This window comes from Triticum urartu, chromosome 2 (genome assembly GCF_003073215.2).
Source record: "Triticum urartu cultivar G1812 chromosome 2, Tu2.1, whole genome shotgun sequence".
Taxonomy (NCBI): Eukaryota; Viridiplantae; Streptophyta; class Magnoliopsida; order Poales; family Poaceae; genus Triticum; species Triticum urartu.
This window is the reverse complement of record NC_053023.1, coordinates 19331682-19355667: the sequence shown is the minus strand read 5'-3', so window position 1 is coordinate 19355667 and position 23986 is coordinate 19331682. Positions and strand designations below refer to the sequence as shown.

The 23986-nt window shown below is 43.0% G+C and overlaps 1 pseudogene; it reads right to left on the bottom strand.

Annotated features, from left to right (window-relative positions):
• Positions 1–10657: 10657 nt before the first annotated feature.
• LOC125540727 lies at positions 10658–11044 on the bottom strand (annotated as a pseudogene).
• Between the last annotated feature and the right edge of the window lie 12942 nt (positions 11045–23986).

Sequence of the window (23986 nt, the reverse complement as noted above, 5' to 3'; positions counted from 1 at the left end):
CGCTACAAGATCCTTGGCCATCTCAGTCAATGTTAAGTTAGGGTTCGTGGATTGTTCGGTGTGGGATCCGCACATTATGGTGTTGGTGTAGGGGTGGCGACGGGGTTCGGCTCCTCTGCTTTACAGTTGTTACTGTACACGTGCTGTAGCAAGCAGAATCTGCCATCCATTATTATCCAATGGCTCTCCTTTCTCTCCCTTAATTCTATTATTATTAACTAGAAACAAACACCCCGATAATGGTCCAAAGGAAAATCCTCCACGCCTGTAGAATTGGCGCCAAACTCCTGCTGTCCGTCTTCCTCGTTCCTCCTGATACATGCCTATTCATTTGCTGAATCAGAGATTCTAACATAATGCAGAGTTAGCACTTCTTTTGTTCTTGGCAAGATAAGCACAATGCATGGGACGACAACTTATCTGAAAGTCACCAATGGCATGGCTGCCAAGTTCCTCCTAATTCGGAAACATGTTCACAGAGAAATTATACTCCATGGACAAAGACCATATTGCCATGAAGAATTATACAGATCATCAAACAACCATATGTTGTAGCTTCTGTAACAGGAGAATGAAGTAAGGAGAAAGCAGTTCTAAGCATAATTGGTTCTAAGTAATAGCTGGCAGGAATGAGCTGCAGTTTGTGGAGTTTGGCCGGGCAGGCGTGTAGGGAGGTCCAGCTGCTGCGCCGCCGCCGTCGTCCTGCAGCCACAAGATCATGGGGCGCCGGCCGTGTCGTTAGAGGGCGCGGCCACTTCGGCGTGCTCGTCGCCTCATCTGTCTGCCACACTCGTTGAGGTCGCCGAAAGGATCCTCCAGCTTGTCATCGTCGTGGTGCTGTTGGAATATGCCGTCGCCCTGCTGCTAGAGGAGCTCGCCGTCGCCCTGCTGCTAGAGGAGCTCGCCGTCGCGGAGCTCCTTCTCCCCAGATATGGCCGTGAGCCTCCGTCCTTGACCAGCAGGGAGAGGCAGCGATGCACCGAGCACGGCCTTGGACGTCAACCGCTCTCCTAGGGCCGTCGGAGCCATTGGTGTCCGCTGGAGGATTCAGCTCTCCGGTCTATACTTTCTTTTCGGTGTGCGTTTTATTGAAGAATGGAAATAGAATTAAGGAGAAGAAAGGAGAGCAGTTGGATTGCAATGGACGACCGATCGTGCATGCTACAGTACCCGTACAGTAAACACTTAACTGCAGAGGAGCTGAACCCCGTGGCGACGGGGCTCATTTTTTTTTAAAAAAGGAGGATAACAGCGATGCATACGGCCACTTTATTAATTATTTTCACAAGATCTTACAAAGTAATACCATGATAAGACTAAAGCCGCCGTCTAAGCAACAAACTGTCGCTACACCTACCCAGTTGATGAAGGGGCGCAGATAGACTGGGCCTAATACCAAACAGACATCGCAGCCAAACCTAACATTAAAGACCTGAGGACCCATCCAGGACGCCTGCCGGGCATGGGTCTCGCCGGTCCGGCGTGCTCTCAGAGGCCGCCGCCACCAACTGCCACCGCTCCATCTTCAGAACTGCACTGATGCATCAACCTTGCTCGGTCTAGCTATCGTCGACGGTACCACGGCGCCCAGCGGCACCTCCTTCCTCGCGCAAACAACTGTGCACGTCGTGGTCGCCACTGATACACCTCAGCACCATGCTGCCAAGTATCACCAGCTGACACAGCTTGAAGTCTCTGGAAAATCTGTCGTGCGTATCACCTGCCGATCAGCCATGACAAAGCGTAGCACCTGTTGGTCAGGCATGACTTAACATCTCCACCGAAGCCCCGTGCAAGACGAAGCCGCTCCACCTCCTACCTCTGACTTCCAGCGCTGCTCCACAAACGATGCTCCCAAGAGAGAAACGACACCGCAATGCCGCCATCGTCCGATCTGGAACACCAGATCCTAGGGTTTCCCTAGAGCAGCACGAGTGGGTCGACAGTAGTTACACGACGATGCCTCCATCAAGGTAACGGCGTAGAACACCGCCATCGCCTGCTAACGACTCAATTTTCACTGGCAACCATGTCTCCCCAACTCACAGCCGGGACTAGATGATGGATCTCGAGATCCGATCACCAAGTCTCTGGCCGGCAATCTCTGACGACGAAGATGACCACCACCATTGGCCAGCGAGACGACGCAAGATGAAGTAGGGCGCTGCCAGCATGCGTCCTGCCCAGCACCACCGACGCTCGGCCCGTCCCGGACCACGCCTCATGGCCGAGGGCAACGACAATCACTGCCACGACGAGGACGCAGACCGAAAGCCTAGATCCGACCCACCCGCGTGCCGCCACATGGCCACTACCAAGCGCCGTTCAGGGGCAGCCCCGCCGCCATGAGGGACGCTGCCCCACGGGCAGCAGGCGCCGGCCACCGGCGGAACACCGCCGCGCGCCACCAGCCGCCGCGAGATCTGCGCGAGAACGACGAGGACACCCCGCCGCCACCTTCCATGGGGACCACGCGGGCTTCGCCGGTGTCCCCTCCGGTGGCGGCGAAGCGGGAGAGGAGCCAGGAGGGGCGGCGCTGTGCGGAGGGATCGGAGAGAGCAGTCGCTGCGCCGCCGCTGCCGAAGTGGCGGCCGGAGGCGGCCGCGTGCGAGACCTAGATCGCCTCCTTTTCTATCTACTATTTGAACACGCGTGATGGTTTGAGTGTCCTCGGCGACGGGGCTCATGCTCCCTGGTGGTGGACAATGTCTGGCGGCACGCAAGTACCGGGAGTTGACTTGGTCTGCTCTGGCGCTAGCCTTCGCGTTATGGTCCACTTGTTTGCTTCCTGTTCAGGGCGTCGGTCCAAGTTGCGCTCTCCAGGTGTTGTTGCGTCATCGGGCGAATCAACGTCGAGGAACACAGATTTGGCAGCGTTCAAGCATGCTTGGCGGTGGCTATCGATAGTCATTGAGTTGTATCCTCCGAGTTCACCAGGACCATCAGGAGTCACATGCATGGGCGCTTCCTATAGTGGGGGGTGACAACCCAGGCTCGGTGGCTGAAGCTGGGCTAGGAGGGAATGGAGGCGCCTTCTGCTTCTACTACCTTGGCTGGGCTGATCATGCTGTCGATGGCTGGTGGTGCCTAGCGCATGTATGCCAGGGCGGTGGTCCTGGATGGCGGTCTTCAAGGTTGGCTTCCGACAGGCTCCATAGTGACGGTGGTGGCTTTCTCTCATGGTCATGTGGCTTTCTCCAAGTGTTAGGCTTGTTCTGGGTTTATGTTTATCATTTGATCTGCTTTGTAAGGGGGTCTCCCCCCTTATTTTATAATTTGATCGTGTACTTTGATGTGTTGGTAACTTATATATAAAGAGGGGGAAAAGAATGTTTTGAGAGATTGCACATCATTGGCCTAAAATTACAAAAAAAAGATTGGTTTACACGTGGTTTATTTGCGGGGCAACTTTCCACTTCTTGTATTGAATGTGAGAGCTACATTGTTTGTTTCGGCAAAAAAAAGTAATATGAGAATGTCTAGGACATAGTTTCCCGACACTCCTTCACAAGTTTGTACGTATAGTACAGGCGCAAAATGGTACTATTAAGACACATCTACCACACATGCTAGGTCAAATGTGTGTGTGATGTACACATAGCATACGCTTCGGCAAAACAGCAAGTGCGATATCGCAATAGCACACATAGTACTGAAAACGCAATTGTGTGATGCCTTGTAAAAGTTTTTCACAAAAGAAAAAAATAGACAAATATGCCTTGTTTATTTCAGGGTCAAAATCTTCACCAAAGTTGTTACGAATAGGCTCAACTCGGTTGTTGGACATGTCGTTCACCTACCCAATAAGTGTTCATGCAAATAATGAATATACTTGATGGAGTAGTGATCCTACATGAAATTGTGCACGAGATGCACAAGAAGGACATGAGTGGAGTAGTATTCAAGATTAACTTTGAAAAGTATTATGATAAAGTTAAATGGCCGTTTCTCCAAAAGACCTTGAGAAAATGGCGCAAATGGATCCAAAATTTGAAGTTAATTTTGCATCATATGTGGCTTTGTGTAGAGTAATGTAGAATATGTTAAGGTAAATGTACAAGTATGTGATATAAATATTACTTTTAGATGTTGTAAGTGCATCTAGTGCCATTTCTTGATGGTTTTAGAGTATTGACGACAAACTTGGTTAAACGACTAATGTGTTTGTGAGATTCACAGGAGAACACAGATAAAAGTCTCTAGAGATTCGGTTTACCCGTCAATGATGACACCTAAAAATGTTTGAAAATATTGAAGATAATGGTGGTACGCGAAGACATTCGTCTAAAGACAATGGAACACGAAGACTTTTGCTTCAAGACAATGGAGCGCGAAGAGATAGTCTTTTGGTATTTTCATTTTTCTCTTTCTCGAGTCATAGGAACCACCGTACTGTTAAGTGGGGTTGAGGTAAACAAAGTTAGAAATGGACGTGATGCTCAACGTAAAATCCTATGTCTTCCAGTGAAGACAATGCGAGGAAACCTCTTCTAGATTTGGTTGAGTCAGCTCTGCTTGGAGATCAAGTAAAGTTGTCACGTGTGTTTGAGATCTGACCTTTGGACACGTGTTGGTTGGCCAATCATCCAAGGTCATTTCGGACATATCATGTCGGGTTGCCTCCCACCCCCTCCACTATATGTTGGCGGCTGCTTCGCGTTATTACACAGTTGTTATCGTTTAAGAGCAACCCACCTCCGAAGTCTTTGAGAGAGAATTCCTTACGAGGATAACTCCAAAACACCCAAAGCTCAAAGTGATTGAACATCACTGAATCTTTTCTGTTTTGCTTGAACCGAAGACTTGTTACATTTTAAGATTGTAATCTTCCAGCCGATTAGGCGTTGCGTTCTGAACATCCAAGAGTCGTTATGGATTACCGGTGAACGAAGTTTGTGAAGGTTTGGTAGTCTACCTTGAAGACTTCTCTGAGTGATTGGGTGAGATTTGCGGATCTTAGCTCAAGGGGAATAGGTGAAGACTAGGTCTTCTGAGTTTAATCTCAACGTCCTAACCAGACGTACAACTGCCACAGCAGCTGGAACTGGTCAAACAAATCACGTGTCTTCTCCAAGGAACAAGTTCTATCACTTCAGTCCTTTTCCTACTATTTAGTTTCATGAAGCCTTTGACTGTGCTCATTCCGTTAAAGACATTGTGTGAAGACTATCCCTCTAATTAAATCTTTGTCTTCACATTATTTACATCATATGTTTTGTACTACCTAGTATTGTTGTTTATCTTCTCTTCTCATTCAACTGTGTTGATATGTCAGCATGTCTAGTGTAGTTTATTTTCTGCTGTTTTCTGTTTCGTTACTGTCTCACTTCCGCGTCTTCGAATACATTTTCTATTTCGGACAATCATAAAAATCGCCTATTCACCCCCTCTTGTGTATAACTAGCACCTTCAGATGCATTCAAGTATTAATTGGTACTCCATTCGATACAGAAAAAGTGTCGAAGTTTTGAATTAAAATTGAAGTAACCTTATCTTAGTTCAAAGTTGCGACACTTTTTTCCAATGGGAGGGAGTAACAGTTAAATTATATTTGTATAGGTATGTAGTTCTATATACACTAGTAGAAAAGGGGGCTTTGGTCCAGGCCGGGTAAGCCCATTAGTCCCGGTTCAGTCCAGACCCGGGACCAATGGGTGCATTTATCCCGATTCGTGCGGCTAAGGCATTAGTCCCGGTTCACCTGGGCCCTTTAGTCCCGGTTCGTGCCACGAACCGGGACTACCGGTTGGTGCCACCAACCGGGACTAATTGGCTTTGAGGCATTAGTACCGGTTCATGGCACGAACCGGTACTAAAGGTCCCATTTTCAAACTCTCCCCCCCCTCCGTGGACCGCCTTTTCAGTTTTAGAAAAAACAAAAGAAAATGATGAAAATGTCAAAAAAATAAAATAAAATAAGTTTCCCATGTGATATGTGGTCTAGTTGTTGGGAAAATTTACAAATATGAATTTCGACTTTACTTACAAAATCTCTCTGGAATTTGTAAAATGGGCATAACTTTTGCATACGAACTCGGATTAAAAAGTTTTTTATATGAAAAATCATACACGGCCTGTTTGCAAATTTGTAGAATCCTCAAATTCCAAAAGGAAAAAAAGTTATGCTCAAATTTCAGTTTTTTTTAAATTTTCATTAAATCTGGTCAAACTACTTATTGAAGAAGTATTAGTGTTACTAAATAATTATTCAAGAATATTAGTGTTATTAAATAATTATTTCAGTTTTTTTGAATTTTCGTCAAATTTGGTCAAACTATGGTCAAACTGTGGTCAAACAATGGTCAAACTACTTATTCAAGAAATATTAGTGTTACTAAAAAATTATTGTTTTTTAGAACAATAGTTTCAAACTCAAACAGTGAAATGTGTGACTTCATGCTCAACCTAAACTCCTGAGGGTTAATAGGATTGACATCTTACTATTGTCAGGAAAACAACAAGTGCAGACTTGGAAACGAGGGAGAATAGAACCCGGAAGTTAAGCGTGCTGATGGGTGACAGTTCGGGAAGTTAGATGATTTGGAATGATGAGGGGTGATTAGAGATTAAATTGAGCAGTGATGATGGGTGATTAGAGATTAGAGGTTAAAACAATTCAGAAATTTGAAAATAAAAAAAATCATAAAAAAATTTAAAAAAAAATCAGAAAATTTCCTTTAGTACCGGTTGGTGTTACCAACCGGGACTAAAGGTGGACCGGCCACGTGGAGGGCCTTTGTCCCGGTTCTGGTTTGAACCGGGACTAAAGGCCCTTATGAATCGGGACTAAAGACCCTTTTTCTACTAGTGATATAACACATAGCCGATGTGTCTCAGGTCCCGTTGCACCCGAACTGAATTTTTTTTATTTTAAAGATAACGAAAAGAGTCAAAAAAAATCTAAACACTTTTTTTTAACAAAGATGACTTAGCGTAATACACGCGTGAAAAGTTCCGCGATGGAATGACTACAATTGTATCATGGACAAAAAGATTTTGGCACTATATAAAAGTTATATAAATGATCACATTTTTAGACTTCTTAATTGTTTTTTTCCAATTCAGGTTCATCGGCCCCATGTTTTAAAGATCCGTGTCATATAGATAATGATTATTATTGTTACGGTGTATACATTCACGCATTGAGTTTCAGTTTCGCCCTCGGCCCCTGAAATCTCAGGACCGGCCCTGTGCCGAGTGTCGCTCATCATGCATTGTATCCACTTCATGCTACATTTTAAGTTAATAAAATCATCATTTATAATAATAAAAACAAGATAACTACCATGTTCGGTTAATTCATGATGATGATATTCTGATGTCCAGATGCATGCAACTAGAAACCGTATTACACAGATATTTCATCAGTCCATCACCTGTCATTTCTGCAATCGATGGAACCAAAGAATTCCCGCAAATAAACCACTTCATATTGTCTGTCGATCATGCTAGTTGCATATCTGATCTTCCTAGTGGCGAACATCTGCACACAAGAGAAATATACGGCTGTTTGCCAAGTTGCCAACCCCCTATAAATATCACAACTCCACCGCATTGAGAAAACATTCAACTTAGATCAAGATTAAACACAATCAAGCAAGGTACTTCATGTTCGATCCAAGCACATAACTAGTTATCCACCCTCTGAATCCCCCTTTGTGATAATTTGTAGCTTTTCCATTATCCCATTTCCTCAATTTTTAGTTTCTTTCCCACTCAGATTGGCACCACCACTGTGAAGCATGAAGGCAGCTACAGTCCTTGTCTTGGTCCTACTGGTGATTACATACTCTGCTGCTGCAGCTCCGGCGCGGAAGTTGGCAGGAGATAACGGGCAGCAGACAGGCGAAATGGTGACGAAGACGGAGGTGAACGTACTAAACGGGAGGACAGGTTCTGGCGACGGTGAGCATAACTGCCGAATGAGCTGGTTCGTCCCCGCTTCTTGCAAACCAGGTCCGTAAAAACCTGCTTATAAATCGTCATGGTTAAATGGAGAACTCTGTGAACCAACGACGAATCAAGAAGTACTGCAGGGAATGGTTTATATATGAATAAAGAGACCGATGGTCTACAAGAAAAAGGCAGTCTATTTTAGGTTATACTAGTATAATTGGCAGTTGTACTGCCAGAAACATGGATGTAATTAGCAGGTATAATATACTATCCTCGCAGCCATAAAAGCATGGTATGTTTATGTATACCTTCGGATTGTATGTACTATGAATTACTGTATATGTATACCTTTGGACTTTATATGTATTATGTACAAAGATAACTATCAATTCATAGTAGAATTGTAGGGCAACTCAATATTACACAGGACCGGCCTAAACATTACAGTCAAAAGTAATTTTTCTTAGAAATGGAGGAATCACCCCGGCCTCTGCATCTGGGTGATGCATGCGGCCATATTAGTTATTATTCACAAAGACCTTACAATGTAATACATCAGTAAGCCCAAGGCCACCATCTAGACGACACCTGTCGCTACTCCTATCCTCTTAATGAAGGGGCGCCGAATGTTGGAGCCAAATACCAAACAGACATCGCACGAAAGCCTAATATCTAACGTTGGATGCCCCATCCAAGCCACATAGGCGGGACTGGGTAACACTCCGGTCCGGCGCACTCTCAATGAGTATCACACGCACAAGCTGCAAAGGGCCGTCACCTCCGTCTTCCCTCGATCCATCCTCAGAGCATGTACTGACGCATCGACCTTCTCAGGCCTCTCTGCCATCGATACCACCACGACGCCAGACAAAGTCGACCTCCTGCGTGTGTCCCTCGCCACACATCTGACGCCAAGCCTCCACTGCTCCATGCCATCGAACCGCCGCCATGAATATGTAGAAAGAAACACCGCTCCACCGCAGATGCCATCCGCTGGTCCCTCGAGCCCGAGTGCATCTCCAAGAATGCAGCCCCCAAGGGGGTAACGGCACATGAATGCCGTCGTCCCCCGATTAACTGATCTAGGGTTTCCCCCGGAGGTATTGGGTTGGGTTGGGCATCGTCATCACCGGCTCCGGCCAATGACCGAAGACCAAGTTTTTACCTGGATCCGTCCCAAGAAATCCACCCGACAACCTGTGCACTGTCTCGACCGCCTTCAAAGCTCCAGATCTAGCCGCCTAGATCCGGCGACCGACCGCAACAGCGGTGCCACCGTTGGAGCCCTGGCGCACCGGCCACTGCCTAAATGCGCCACCACTGGAGCCTGTGAGGATGGCTCGCACCCCACCTCGCCAAACCACGAGAGCCACCAGATGGACCCCGCACGCTCCTCACCATCTCAGATCTGAACCAATCAGTCGCTAAACCACGAGATTGCCGATGGAGATCCGCCTTGGATATCGCCGAGTCAAAAGTAATACATGTTGGTTTTCGCCATTAATTTACTAGACAACTCTCTTCTACTTATATTGAATGTCAGAGCTCCTGCCCTTGTTTTAGCAAAAAGAAAAAGGTATTATAGGAATGTCTATGACATATGTCTACTGCACTCCTCGCAGGTTCGTATGTAGCCTCGAGCACTTCAAAATCACTAGTTAAAATTGTGGTACTATGAAATTAATGTAAGTGCATTTCCAAAATCTGACAAATGTGATCATTTATATAACTAAGAGATGTGTTTCTTGTACTACAGAAAAGTGATCATATCTCCTCCTGAAATTTCTTGCATGCACGTACCTACATTAATATTCACCAATGCTCTCATTCCCCAATTAAAAGAAGAAAAAGAGAAACCCTAGCCCCAAGACAACCTCTCATCCTCGTCCCCGCTGTTTACAGCAGTCTCTCTCGCCTCAGACAGTAGGTATCGGCACGGGAGACGGGGGAGACCATGGATCTTTGCGCTCGCGTGGAGTTCCGCTCTAGTTTCTCAGGTTTTTTGTGTCCTCATGCCGTTCATCCAGATGGTGTAGACACGTACGGCATCACAATAGAATAACTAAAACGAGATAATTTTCTTATCAAAGAAAATGAATAAGAGATGTCAAGTGGTTATAATAACAAAGAGATGTTCTGTATATTTAGTTATTTACAAATAGACAGATGATCTTTTTCTCTCGTATTTTCATGCATAAAAAACTCATGTTCAGAAATTCTCTTTGTAAAGGAATATAAAATGCTAGCAAAAGGACTCGTTCTTTGTTCAGGGAAAGTTACTGTAGATCCTAGTGCCCATATTTTAACATACAGATCAATTCTGAATTGATTTTATACATGGAGCGGAATGGAAATGCGGATGGTTGGATGTGCACCCAAAAACAAGACAGGTTTTCGTAAACCTGGGGGCATTGCACCCGCAATGAACAGTAAAGTCTGAGTGCAATTTAAGAAATCTCAAACAGTATACATATGGTAATATAAATGGAGCTCTCTTATAATTGTTATTACGACAAAAAATCAAATTGATCAGCAATGAAAACTGTAATAACATAGACAAAAGGGTAACAAAAATACATCTTCTAGCTTGTTGAAAGAAATAAAATTATATCCTTCATACGAACTGAAGAAAGAACATCGCGACGCCGTGAACCTGAAGTATGTCAGAGGCGTGCACGGCAGATCGATGTGACTCAAGACCATCCTGAGAACAGATCTATGGCTATTTACGGTCATTACCATCCACGTTTTATCAGTCTAGCTAGCATGGTTTGGTGCAAATGCACTTCCTCTTCAAGCCGGAGCACTTGCCGCTGGTGAAGCCCTTGGTGAGGCAAATGTTGGCGCAGTTTGTGCCAACCATGCATATCCCCTTGAACCGAGTGCTATCCGTTTCGCACACCCTCGCCTCCTCCGCCTACGCCGGCGCCATCTCTGAAAACAAAACACCGATTGCCCGACATTATTTTAAAACATAGATCATTAGGTAGCATGCATATTGATTCGTATGAGCATACATTTGATACACACCAGAAAGAAATATATTAGCAGATAATACACCATAAAATGTGCCTAGTTGCTTACCCATGGCGACAACCAGCAGCAGGAGGAGGAGGACGGCCGGGAAGAACTTGTGTGATGACGCCATTATTGGTAGGTGGTAAAAGGGTTGAAGGGGATGTGAACTACACTTCGTCGATGGCAACAATACAATACGTGCCTTGCTGCCCCTGCTGTCACTGGAAAAGGACACCACAAGATTGAATCCAAAGCTAAGCAGTTTTTCCATTGCAAGAAAGATCAATCTAGTAGGTCAAACCAAATTGATAATTCGAAGAGACTTGCAAAGATATTAAATCATGCATAAAAGATTTCAGAGAAGAATCAAATATTGTTCGTAGATAATCTTGATCATAAACCCACAATTCATCAGATCTCGACAAACACACCGCAAAAAGAATTACATCGAATAGATCTCCAAGAGAATCGAGGAGAACTTTGTATTGAGATCCAAAGAGAGAGAAGAAGTCATCTAGCTAATAACTATGGACCCGAAGGTCTATCGTAAACTACTCACACATCATCGGAGAGGCTATGGTGTTGATGTGGAAGTCCTCCGTGATCGATTCCCCTCCGGCGGAGCGCTGGAAAAGGCCCCAAGATAGGATCTCACGGGTACAGAAGGTTGCGGCGGTGGAAATAGGGTTTCGTGGTGCTACCGGATGTTTTTGGGGTATATGGGTACATATAGGAGGAAGAAGTAGGTCGGTGGAGCTGCGAGGGGCCCACGAGGGTGGGGGCACGCCCTACTGCCTTGTGGCCTCCTCGCTTCTTTCTTGACGTCCACTCCAAGTCTCCTGGATCACGTTTGTTCCAAAAATAACTCTCCCGAAGGTTTCATCCCATTTGGATTCCGTTTGGTATTCTTTTTTCTGCGAAACACTGAAATAGGCAAAAAACAGCAATTTGCACTGGGCATTTGGTTAATAGGTTAGTCCCAAAAATAATATAAAAAGGTATATTAAAGCCATTAAACATCGAAAACAGATAATATAATAGCATGGAACAATAAAAAATTATAGATACGTTGTAGACGTATCAAGCATCCCCAAGTTTAATTCCTGCTCGTCCTCGAGTAGGTAAATGATAAAAACAGAATTTTTGATGTGGAATGCTACCTAGCATAATTCTCAATGTAATTTTCTTTATTGTGGCATGAATGTTCAGATCCGAAAGATTCAAGAAAAAGTTTAATATTGACACAAAAATAATAATAATACTTCAAGCATACTAACAAAGCAATCATATCTTCTCAAAATAACATGACCAAAGAAAGTTATCCCTACAAAATCATATAGTCTGGCTATGCTCTATCTTCACCACACAAAGTATTTAATCATGCACAACCCCGATGACAAGGCAAGCAATTGTTTCATACTTTTGATGTTCTCAAACTTTTTCAATCTTCACGCAATATATGAGCGTGAGCCATGGACATAGCACTATATGTGGAATAGAATGATGGTTGTGGAGAAGACAAAAAAGGAGAAGATAGTCTCACATCAACTAGGCGTATCAATGGGCCATGGAGATGCCCATCAATAGATATCAATATGAGTGAGTAGGGATTGCCATGCAACGAATGCACTCGAGCTATAAGTGTATGAAAGCTCAACAAAAGAAACTAAGTGGGTGTGCATCCAACTCGCTTGCTCACAAAGACCTAGGGCATTTTGAGGAAGCCCATCATTGGAATATACAAGCCAAGTTCTATAATGTAAAATTCCCACTAGTATATGAAAGTGACAACATATGAGACTCTATCATGAAGATCATGGTGCTACTTTGAAGCACAAGTATGGTAAAAGGATAGTAACATTGTCCCTTCTCTCTTTTTCTCTCATTTTTTATTTGTGCCTTTTTTATGCCCTCTTTTTTTTATTTTTTTATTTTTCGTCCGGAGTCTCATCACGAATTGTGGGGGAATCATAGTCTCCATCATCATTTCCTCACATGGAATAATGCTTTAATAATGATGATCATCACACTTTTATTTACTTACAACTCGATACTAGAACCGAATATGACTCTATGTGAATGCCTCCGGCGGCGTACCGAGATATGCAATGAATCAAGAGTGACATGTATTAAAGAATTATAAAGGTGGCTTTGCCACAAATATGATGTCAACTACATGATCATGCAAAGAACCATGACAATGATGAAGCGTGTCATAATAAACGGAACGGTGGAAAGTTGCATGGCAATATATCTCGTAATGACTATGGAAATGCCATAATAGGTAGGTTTGGTGGCTGTTTTGAGGAAGGTATATAGTGGGTGTATGATACCGACGAAAGGTGCACGGTATTAGAGAGGCTAGCAATGGTGGAAGGGTGAGAGTACGTATAATCCATGGACTCAACATTAGTCATAAAGAACTCACATACTTATTGCAAAAATCTATTAGTTATCGAAACAAAGTACTACCCGCATGCTCCTAGGGGGATAGATTTGAAGGAAATATGCCCTAGAGGCAATAATAAAGTTATTATTTATTTCCTTATTTCATGATAAATGTTTGTTATTCATGCTAGAATTGTATTAACTGGAAACATAATACATGTGTGAATACATAGACAAACAGAGTGTCACTAGTATGCCTCTACTTGACTAGCTCGTTAATCAAAGATGGTTATGTTTCCTAACCATGGACAAAGATTTGTTATTTGAATAACGGGATCACATCATTAGGTGAATGATCTTATTGACATGACCCATTCCATTTAGCTTAGCACCCGATCGTTTAGTATGTTGCTATTGCTTTCATCATGACTTATACATGTTCCTATGACTATGAGATTATGCAACTCCCGTTTGCCGGAGGAACACTTTGTGTGCTACCAAACGTCACAACGTAAATGGGTGATTATAAAGGTGCTCTATAGGTGTCTCCAAAGGTACATGTTGGGTTGGCGTATTTCGAGATTAGGATTTGTCACTCCGATTGTCGGAGAGGTATCTCTGGGCCCTCTCGGTAATGCACATCACATAAGCCTTGCAAGCATTGCAACTAATGAGTTAGTTGCGAGATGATGTATTACGGAACGAGTAAAGAGACTTGCCGGTAACGAGATTGAACTAGGTATTGGATACCGACGATCGAATCTCGGGCAAGTAACATACCGATGACAAAGGGACAACGTATGTTGTTATGCGGTCTGACCGATAAAAGATCTTCGTAGAATATGTAGGAGCCAATATGGGCATCCAGGTCCCGCTATTGGTTATTGACCGGAGACGTGTCTCGGTCATGTCTACATTGTTCTCGAACCGTAGGGTCCGCACGCTTAAGGTTTCGATGACAGTTATATTATTAGTTTATGAGTTTTGATGTACCGAAGGAGTTCGGAGTCCCGGATGAGATCGGGGACATGACGAGGAGTCTCGAAATGGTTGAGACATAAAAATCGATATATTGGACGACTATATTCGGACATCGGAAAGGTTCCGAGTGATTCGAGTATTTTTCGGAGTACCGGAGAGTTACGGGAATTCGCCGGGGAGTATATGGGCCTTATTGGGCTTTAAGGGAAAGCGATTGGAGAGGTTGGGCGCCCCCCCCCAAGGCCTAGTCCGAATTGGACTGGGGGGAAGGGCTGCGCCCCCTCCTTCCTTCTCTTCTCTTTTCCCTTGCCTTGACTCCTACTCCTACTACATGAAAGGACTCCTAGTTGGACTAGGAAAGGGGGAATCCTACTCCCGGTGGGAGTAGGACTCCCCTAGGGCGCGCCATACAGAGGGCCGGCCCTCCCCTCCTCCACTCCTTTATATACGGGGGTAGGGGGCACCCCATAGACACACAAGTTGATCTTCGTGATCGTTCCTTAGCCGTGTGCGGTGCCCCCTCCACCATATTCCACCTTGGTCATATCGTTGCGGTGCTTAGGCGAAGCCCTGCGCCGGTAGAACATCATCACCGTCACCACGCCGTCGTGCTGACTGAACTCTTCCCCGACGCTTTGCTGGATCGGAGCCCGGGGAACGTCATCGAGCTGTACGTGTGCTAAGAACTCGGAGGTGCCGGAGTAACGGTGCTTGGAAAGGTAGGATCGGGAAGACGTACGACTAGTTCCTCTACGTTGTGTCAACGCTTCCGTTGTTGATCTACAAGGGTACGTAGGTAATACTCTCCCCTCTTGTTGCTATGCATCACCATGATCTTGTGTGTGCGTAGGTAAATTTTTGAAATTACTATGTTACCCAACAGTGGCATTCGAGCCTAGGTTTTATATGTTGATGTTATATGCACGAGTAGAACACAAGTGAGTTGTGGGCGATACAAGTCATACTGCTTACCAGCTTGTCATACTTTGGTTCGGCGGTATTGTTGGACGAAGCGACCCGGACCGACATTACGCGTACGCTTACGCGATACCGGTTCTCCCGACGTGCTTTGCACATAGGTGGCTTGCGGGCGACAGTTTCTCCAACTTTAGTTGAACCGAGTGTGGCTATGCCTGGTCCTTGCGAAGGTTAAAACAACACCAACTTGACAAACTATCGTTGTGGTTTTGATGCGTAGGTAAGATTGGTTCTTGCTTAAGCCCGCAGCAGCCACGTAAAACTTGCAACAACAAAGTAGAGGACGTCTAACTTGTTTTTGCAGGGCATGTTGTGATGTGATATGGTCAAGACATGATGCTAAATTTTATTGTATGAGATGATCATGTTTTGTAACCGAGTTATCGGCAACTGGCAGGAGCCATATGGTTGTCGCTTTATTGTATGCAATGCAATCGCGCTGTAATGCTTTACTTTATCACTAAGCGGTAGCGATAGTCGTGGAAGCATAAGATTGGCGAGACGACAACGATGCTACGATGGAGATCAAGGTGTCGCGCCGGTGACGATGGTGATCACGACAGTGCTTCGAAGATGGAGATCACAAGCACAAGATGATGATGGCCATATCATATCACTTATATTGATTGCATGTGATGTTTATCTTTTATGCATCTTATCTTGCTTTGATTGACGGTAGCATTATAAGATGATCTCTCACTAATTATCAAGAAGTGTTCTCCCTGAGTATGCACCGTTGCGAAAGTTCTTCGTGCTGAGACACCACGTGATGATCGGGTGTGATAGGCTCTACGTTCAAATACAACGGGTGCAAAACAGTTGCACACGCGGAATACTCAGGTTATACTTGACGAGCCAAGCATATACATATATGGCCTCGGAACACGGAGACTGAAAGGTCGAGCGTGAATCATATAGTAGATATGATCAACATAGCGATGTTCACCAATGAAACTACTCCATCTCACGTGATGATCGGACATGGTTTAGTTGATTTGGATCACGTGATCACTTAGAGGATTAGAGGGATGTCTATCTAAGTGGGAGTTCTTAAGTAATATGATTAATTGAACTTAAATTTATCATGAACTTAGTCCTAGTAATATTTTGCAAATTATGTTGTAGATCAATAGCTCGTGTTGTTGCTTCCCTGTGTTTATTTTGATATGTTCCTAGAGAAAATTGTGTTGAAAGATGTTAGTAGCAATGATGCGGATTGGATCCGTGATCTGAGGTTTATCCTCATTCCTGCACAGAAGAATTATGTCCTTGATGCACCGCTAGGTGACGGACCTATTGCAGGAGCAGATGCAGACGTTATGAATGTTTGGCTAGCTCAATATGATGACCACTTGATAGTTTAGTGCACCATGCTTAATGGCTTAGAATCAGGAATTCAAAGACGTTTTGAACGTCATGGAGCATATGAGATGTTCCAGGAGTTGAAGTTAATATTTCAAGCAAATACCCGAGTTGAGAGATATGAAGTCTACAACAAGTTCTATAGCTAAAAGATGGAGGAGAATCGCTCAACTAGTGAGCGTGTGCTCAGATTGTCTGAGTACTACAAACGCTTGAATCAAGTGGGAGTTAATCTTCCAGATAAGATACTGATTGACAGAATTCTCTAGTCACCATCACCAAGTTAGTAGAACTTCATGATGAACTATGATATGCAAGGGATAACGGAAACGATTCCCAAGCTCTTCGTAATGCGGAAATTGACGAAGGTAGAAATCGAGAAAAACATCAAGTGTTGATGGTAGACAAGACCACTAGTTTCAAGAAAAGGACAGAGGGAAGAAGGGGAACTTCAAGAAGAACAACAAGCAAGTTGCTGCTCAAGTGAAGAAGCCCAAGTCTAGTCCTAAGCCTGAGACTAAGTGTTTCTACTGCAAAGGGACTGATCACTGGAAGCGGAACTACCCCAAGTGATTGGCGGATAAGAAGGATGGCAAAGTGAACATAAGTATATTTGATATACATGTTATTGATGTGTACTTTACTAGTGTTTATAGCAAACCCTCAGTATTTGATACTAGTTCAGTTGCTAAGATTAGTAACTCGAAACAGGAGTTGCAGAATAAACAGAGACTAGTTAAGGGTGAAGTGACGATGTGTGTTGGAAGTGGTTCCAAGATTGATATGATCATCATCTCACACTCCCTATACTTTCGGGATTAGTGTTGAACCTGAATAAGTGTTATTTGGTGTTTGCGTTGAGCATGAATATGATTTGATCATGTTTATTGTAATACGGTTATTCATTTAAGTAAGAGAATAAATTGTTGTTCTGTTTACATGAATAAAAAACCTTATATGGTTACACACCCAATGAAAATAGTTCGTTGGATCTCGATCGTAGTAATACACATAATCATAATATTGAAGCCAAAAGATGCAAAGTTAATAATGATAGTGCAACTTATTTGTAGCACTGCCGTTTAGGTCATATTGGTGTAAAGCGCATGAAGAAACTCCATGCTGATGGGTTTTGGAATCACTTGATTATGAATCACTTGATGCTTGCGAACCATGCCTCATGGGCAAGATGACTAAGACTCCGTTCTCCGGAGCGAGCAACTGACTTATTGGAAATAATACATATTGATGTATGCGGTCCGATGAGTGTTAAAGCTCATGGCAAGTATCGTTATTTTCTGAACTTCACAGATGATTTGAGCAGATATGGGTATATCTACTTGATGAGACATAAGTCTGAAACATTTGAAAAGTTCAAAGAATTTCAGAGTGAAGTGGAAAATCATCGTGACAAGAAAATAAAGTTTCTACGATCTGATCGCAGAGACAAATATTTGAGTTACGAGTTTGGTCTTCAATTAAAACAATGTGGAATAGTTTCACAACTCATGCCACATGGAACACCTCAGCATAATGGTGTGTCCGAACGTCATAACCGTACTTTATTGGATATAGTGCAATCTATGATGTCTCTTACCGATCTACCACTATCGTTTTGGGGTTATGCATTAAAGACAGGTGCATTCATGTTAAAAAGGGCACCATCTAAGTCCGTTGAGACGACACAATCTGAACTGTGGTTTGGCAAGAAACCAAAGTTGTCGTTTCTTAAAGTTTTGGATTGTGATGCTTATGTGAAAAAAGTTTTCATCCTGATAAGCTCAAACCCAAATCGGAGAAATATGTCTTCATAGGATACCCAAAGGAGACTGTTGGGTACACCTTCTATCACAGATCCGAAGGCAAGACATTGTTGCTAAGAATGGATCCTTTCTAGAGAAGGAGTTTCTCTCGAAAGTAGTGAGTGGGAGGAAAGTAGAAAACTTGATAAGGTAATTGTACCTTCTCCCTTATTGGAAAGTAGTTCATCACAGAAATCTGTTCTTGTGACTACTACACCAATTAGTGAGGAAGCTAATGATGATGATCATGTAACTTCAGATCAAGTTACTACTGAATCTCGTAGGTAAACCAGAGTGGGATCCGCACCAGAGTGGTACGGTAATCCTGTTCTGGAAGTCATGTTACTAGACCATGACAAACTTGCGAACTATGAGGAAGCGATGATGAGCCCAGATTCCGCGAAATGGTTTGAGGCCATGAAATCTGAGATATGATCCATGTATGAGAACAAAGTATGGACTTTGATGGATTTGCCCGATGATCGGAAAGCCATAGAAAATAAATGGATCTTCAAGAGGAAGACGGACGCTGATAGTAGTGTTACTATCTACAAAGCTAGAATTGTCGCAAAAGGTTTTTGACAAGTTCAAGGTGTTGACTACGATGAGAGTTTCTCACTCGTATCTATGCTTGAGTCTGTCCGAATCATGTTAGTAATTGCCGCATTTTATGAAATCTGGCAAATGGATAAACAAAATTGCATTCCTTAATGGATTTATTAAAGAAGAGTTGTATATGATGCAACCAGAAGGTTTTGTCAATCTGAAAGGTGCTAACAAAATGTGCAAACTCCAGCGATCCATCTGTGGACTAGTGCAAGCATCTCGGAGTTGGAATATACACTTTGATGAGTTGATCAAAGCATATAGTTTTATACAGACTTGCGGTGAAGCCTGTATTTACGAGAAAGTGAGTGGGAGCACTACAGCATTTCTGATAAGTATATGTGAATGACATATTGTTGATCGGAAATAATGTAGAATTATTCTGTAAAGCATAAAGGAGTGTTTGAAAGAAGTTTTTCAAAGAAACACTTCGGTGAAGCTGCTTACATATTGAGCTTCAAGATCTATAGAGATAGATCAAGACGCTTGATAAGTTTTTTCAATGAGTACATACCTTGACAAGATTTTGAAATAGTTCAAAATGGAGCAGTCAAAGAAAGAGTTCTTGCCTGTATTACAAGGTGTGAAGTTGAGTAAGACTCAAAGCCCGACCACGGCAGAAGATAGAAGGAGAATGAAAGTCATTCCCTATGCCTTGGCCATAGGTTCTATAAAGTATGTCATGCTGTATACCAGATCTATTGTATACCCTGCACTGATTTGGCAAGGGAGTACAATAGTGATCTAGGAGTAGATCACTGGACAGCGGTCAGAATTATCCTTAGTAAAATAAGGATATGTTTCTCGATTATGGACGTGACAAAAAAGGTTCGTCGTAAAGGGTTACGTCGATGCAAGTTTTTGACACTGATCCAGATGATTCTAAGTCTCAATCTGGATACATATTGAAAGTGGGAGCAATTAGCTAGAGTAGCTCCGTGCAGAGCATTGTAGACATAGAATTTTGCAAAATACATACAGATCTGAATTTGGCAGGCCCGTTGACTAAATTTCTCTCACAAGCAAAACATGATCACTCTTTGGGTGTTAATCACATAGCGATGTGAACTAGATTATTGAATCTAGTAGACCCTTTGGGTGTTAGTCACATGGAGATGTGAACCAATCACATAAAGATGTGAACTATTGGTGTTAATCACATAGCGATGTGAACTAGATTATTGACTCTAGTGCAAGTGGGAGACTGAAGGAAATATGCCCTAGAGGCAATAATAAAGTTATTATTTATTTCCTTATTTCATGATAAATGTTTATTATTCATGCTAGAATTGTATTAACCGGAAACATAATACATGTGTGAATACATAGACAAACAGAGTGTCACTAGTATGCCTCTACTTGACTAGCTCGTTAATCAAAGATGGTTATGTTTCCTAACCATAGACAAAGAAGTTGTTATTTGATTAACGAGATCACATCATTGGTTGAATGATCTGATTGACATGACCCATTCCATTAGCTTAGCACCCGATCGTTTAGTATGTTGCTATTGCTTTCTTCATGACTTATACATGTTCCTATGACTATGAGATTATGCAACTCCCGTTTGCCGGAGGAACACTTTGTGTGCTACCAACATCACAACGTAAATGGGTGATTATAAAGGTGCTCTACAAGTGTCTCCAAAGGTACATGTTGGGTTGGCGTATTTCGAGATTAGGATTTGTCACTCCGATTGTCGGAGAGGTATCTCTGGGCCCTCTCGGTAATGCACATCACATAAGCCTTGCAAGCATTGTAACTAATGAGTTAGTTGCGAGATGATGAATTACGGAACGAGTAAAGAGACTTGCCGGTAACGAGATTGAACTAGGTATTGGATACCGACGATCGAATCTCGGGCAAGTAACATACCAATGACAAAGGGAACAACGTATGTTGTTATGCGGTCTGGCCGATAAAAGATCTTCGTAGAATATGTAGGAGCCAATATGGGCATCCAGGTCCCGCTATTGGTTATTGACCGGAGACGTGTCTCGGTCATGTCTACATTGTTCTCGAACCGTAGGGTCCGCACGCTTAAGGTTTCGATGACAGTTATATTATTAGTTTATGAGTTTTGATGTACCGAAGGAGTTCGGAGTCCCGGATGAGATCGGAGACATGACGAGGAGTCTCGAAATGGTCGAGACCGTAAAAATCGATATATTGGACGACTATATTCGGACATCAGAAAGGTTCCGAGTGATTCGAGTATTTTTCGGAGTACCGGAGAGTTACGGGAATTCGCCGGGGAGTATATGGGCCTTATTGGGCTTTAAGGGAAAGAGATAGGAGAGGTTGGGCGCCCCCCCCAAGGCCTAGTCCGAATTGGACTAGGGGGAAGGGCTGCGTCCCCTCCTTCCTTCTCTTCTCTTTTCCCTTGCCTTGACTCCTACTCCTACTACATGGAAGGACTCCTAGTTGGACTAGGAAAGGGGGAATCCTACTCCCGGTGGGAGTAGGACTCCCCTAGGGCGCGCCATAGAGAGGGCCGGCCCTCCCCTCCTCCACTCCTCTATATACGGGGGCAGGGGGTACCCCATAGACACACAAGTTGATCTTCGTGATCATTTCTTAGCCGTGTGCGGTGCCCCCCTCCACCATATTCCACCTCGGTCATATCGTTGCAGTGCTTAGGCGAAGCCCTGCGCCGGTAGAACATCATCACCGTCACCACGCCGTCGTGCTGACTGAACTCTTCCCCAACGCTTTGCTGATCGGAGCCCGGGGAACGTCATCGAGCTGTACGTGTGCTAAGAACTCGGAGGTGCCGGAGTAACGGTGCTTGGATCGGTCGGATCGGGAAGACGTACAACTACTTCCTCTATGTTGTGTCAATGCTTCCGTTGTTGATCTACAAGGATACGTAGATAATACTCTCCCCTCTCGTTACTATGCATCACCATGATCTTGTGTGTGCGTAGGTAAATTTTTGAAATTACTATGTTACCCAACAAGATTGGTAGGAAAACACCATCGGTCGTCCCCGGCTGCCATTCATAAGGAAGACAATCAATAAATAAATGATGCTCCGACTTCATCACATAACGGTTCACCATACGTGCATGCTATGGGAATCACAAAATTTAACACAAGTATCTCTCAAATTCGCAACTACTCAACTAGCATGACTCTAATATCACCATCTTCATATCTCAAAAGAATCATCAAGTATCAAACTTCTCATAGTATTCAATGCACTTTTTATGAAAGTTTTTATTATACCCATCTTGGATGCCTATCATATTAGGACTAATTTTATAGCCAAAGAAAATTACCATGCTGTTCTAGAAGACTCTCAAAATGATATAAGTGCAGCATGAGAGGTCAATAATTTCTATAAAATAAAACCACCATCGTGCTCTAAAAGGATATAAGTGAAGAACTAGAGCAAAATTATCTAGCTCAAAAGATATAAGTGAAGCACATAGAGTATTCTCATAAATTTCGAATCATGTGTGTCTCTCCAAAAGGTGTGTACATCAAGGATGATTGTGGTAAACTAAAAATCAAAGACTCAAAACATACAAGATGCTCCAAGCAAAACACATATCATGTGGTGAAAAAATATAACCTCAAGTATAGTTACCGATAAACGAAGATGAAAGAGGGGATGCGTTCCGGGGCATCTCGAAGCTTAGGCTTTTGGTTGTCCTTGAATTTTACCTTGGGGTGCCATGGTAATCCCCAAGCTTAGGCTCTTGCCAACCCTTATTCCAAAATCCATCAAATCTTTACCCAAAACTTGAAAACTTCACAACACAAAACTCAACCGAAAATCTCATGAGCTCTGTTAGTATAAGAAAACAAACCACCACTTCAAGGTACTGTAATTAAATCATTCTTTATTTATATTAGTGTTAAACCTACTGTATTACAACTTCTCTACGGTTCATAACCCCCGATATTAGCCATAGATTCATCAAAATAAGCAAACAACACACGAAAAACAGAATCTGTCAAAAACAGAACAGTCTGTAGTAATTTGTAGGTTTCGAATACTTCTGTAACCCCAAAAATTCTGAAATAAATTGGTGGACGTAAGGAATTTGTCTATTAATGATCTTAAAAAATAATCAACCTAATCTCACTCTCCAGTAAACAATGGCAGCAAATCTCGTGAGCGCTAAAGTTTCTGTTTTTTACAGCAAGATCGCAAAGACATCCCCCAAGTCTTCCCAAAGGTTCTACTTGGAACAAACACTAATTAAAAACATAAAACCACATATAAAAAGAAGCTAGATGAATTATTTATTACTAAACAGGAACAAAAAAAGAAACAAAAAATAAAATTGGGTTGCCTCCCAACAAGCGCTATCGTTTAACGCCCCTGGCTAGGCAAAGAGATTTCAATGATGCTCATATGAAAGACAAGAATTGAAGCACAAAGAGAGCATCATAAAACATGTGACAAACACATCTAAGTCTAACATAGTTCCTATGCATAGGCATCTTATAGGCAAACAAATTATCAAGGCAAGCAAAAACTAGCATATGCAAGGAAGCGGAAAGAAACAATAACAATCTCAACATAACGAGAGGTAATTTAGTAACATGAAAATTTCCACAACCATATTTTCCACTCTTATAATAATTACATGTGGAATAATAAGCAAATTCAACAAAATAGCTATCACATAAAATATTTTCAACGCGATCAACATGCATGCAAAGTTGACACTCTTCCAAAATAGTGGGATTAACATTAACTAAAGTCATGACCTCTCCAAACCCACTTTTATCAAAAATACCATAAGATTGAACATTCTCCAAATATGTGGGATCTAATGTGGATACTCTTCCAAACCCACTTTCAATATTATTGCAAACACTATTATCAACCTCATATGCATCATGGCGCTTAAATAAAATTTCAAGATCATAAGAAGAATCACCCCAATCATGATCATTGCAACAAGTAGTAGACATAGCAAAACTAGCATCCCCAAGCT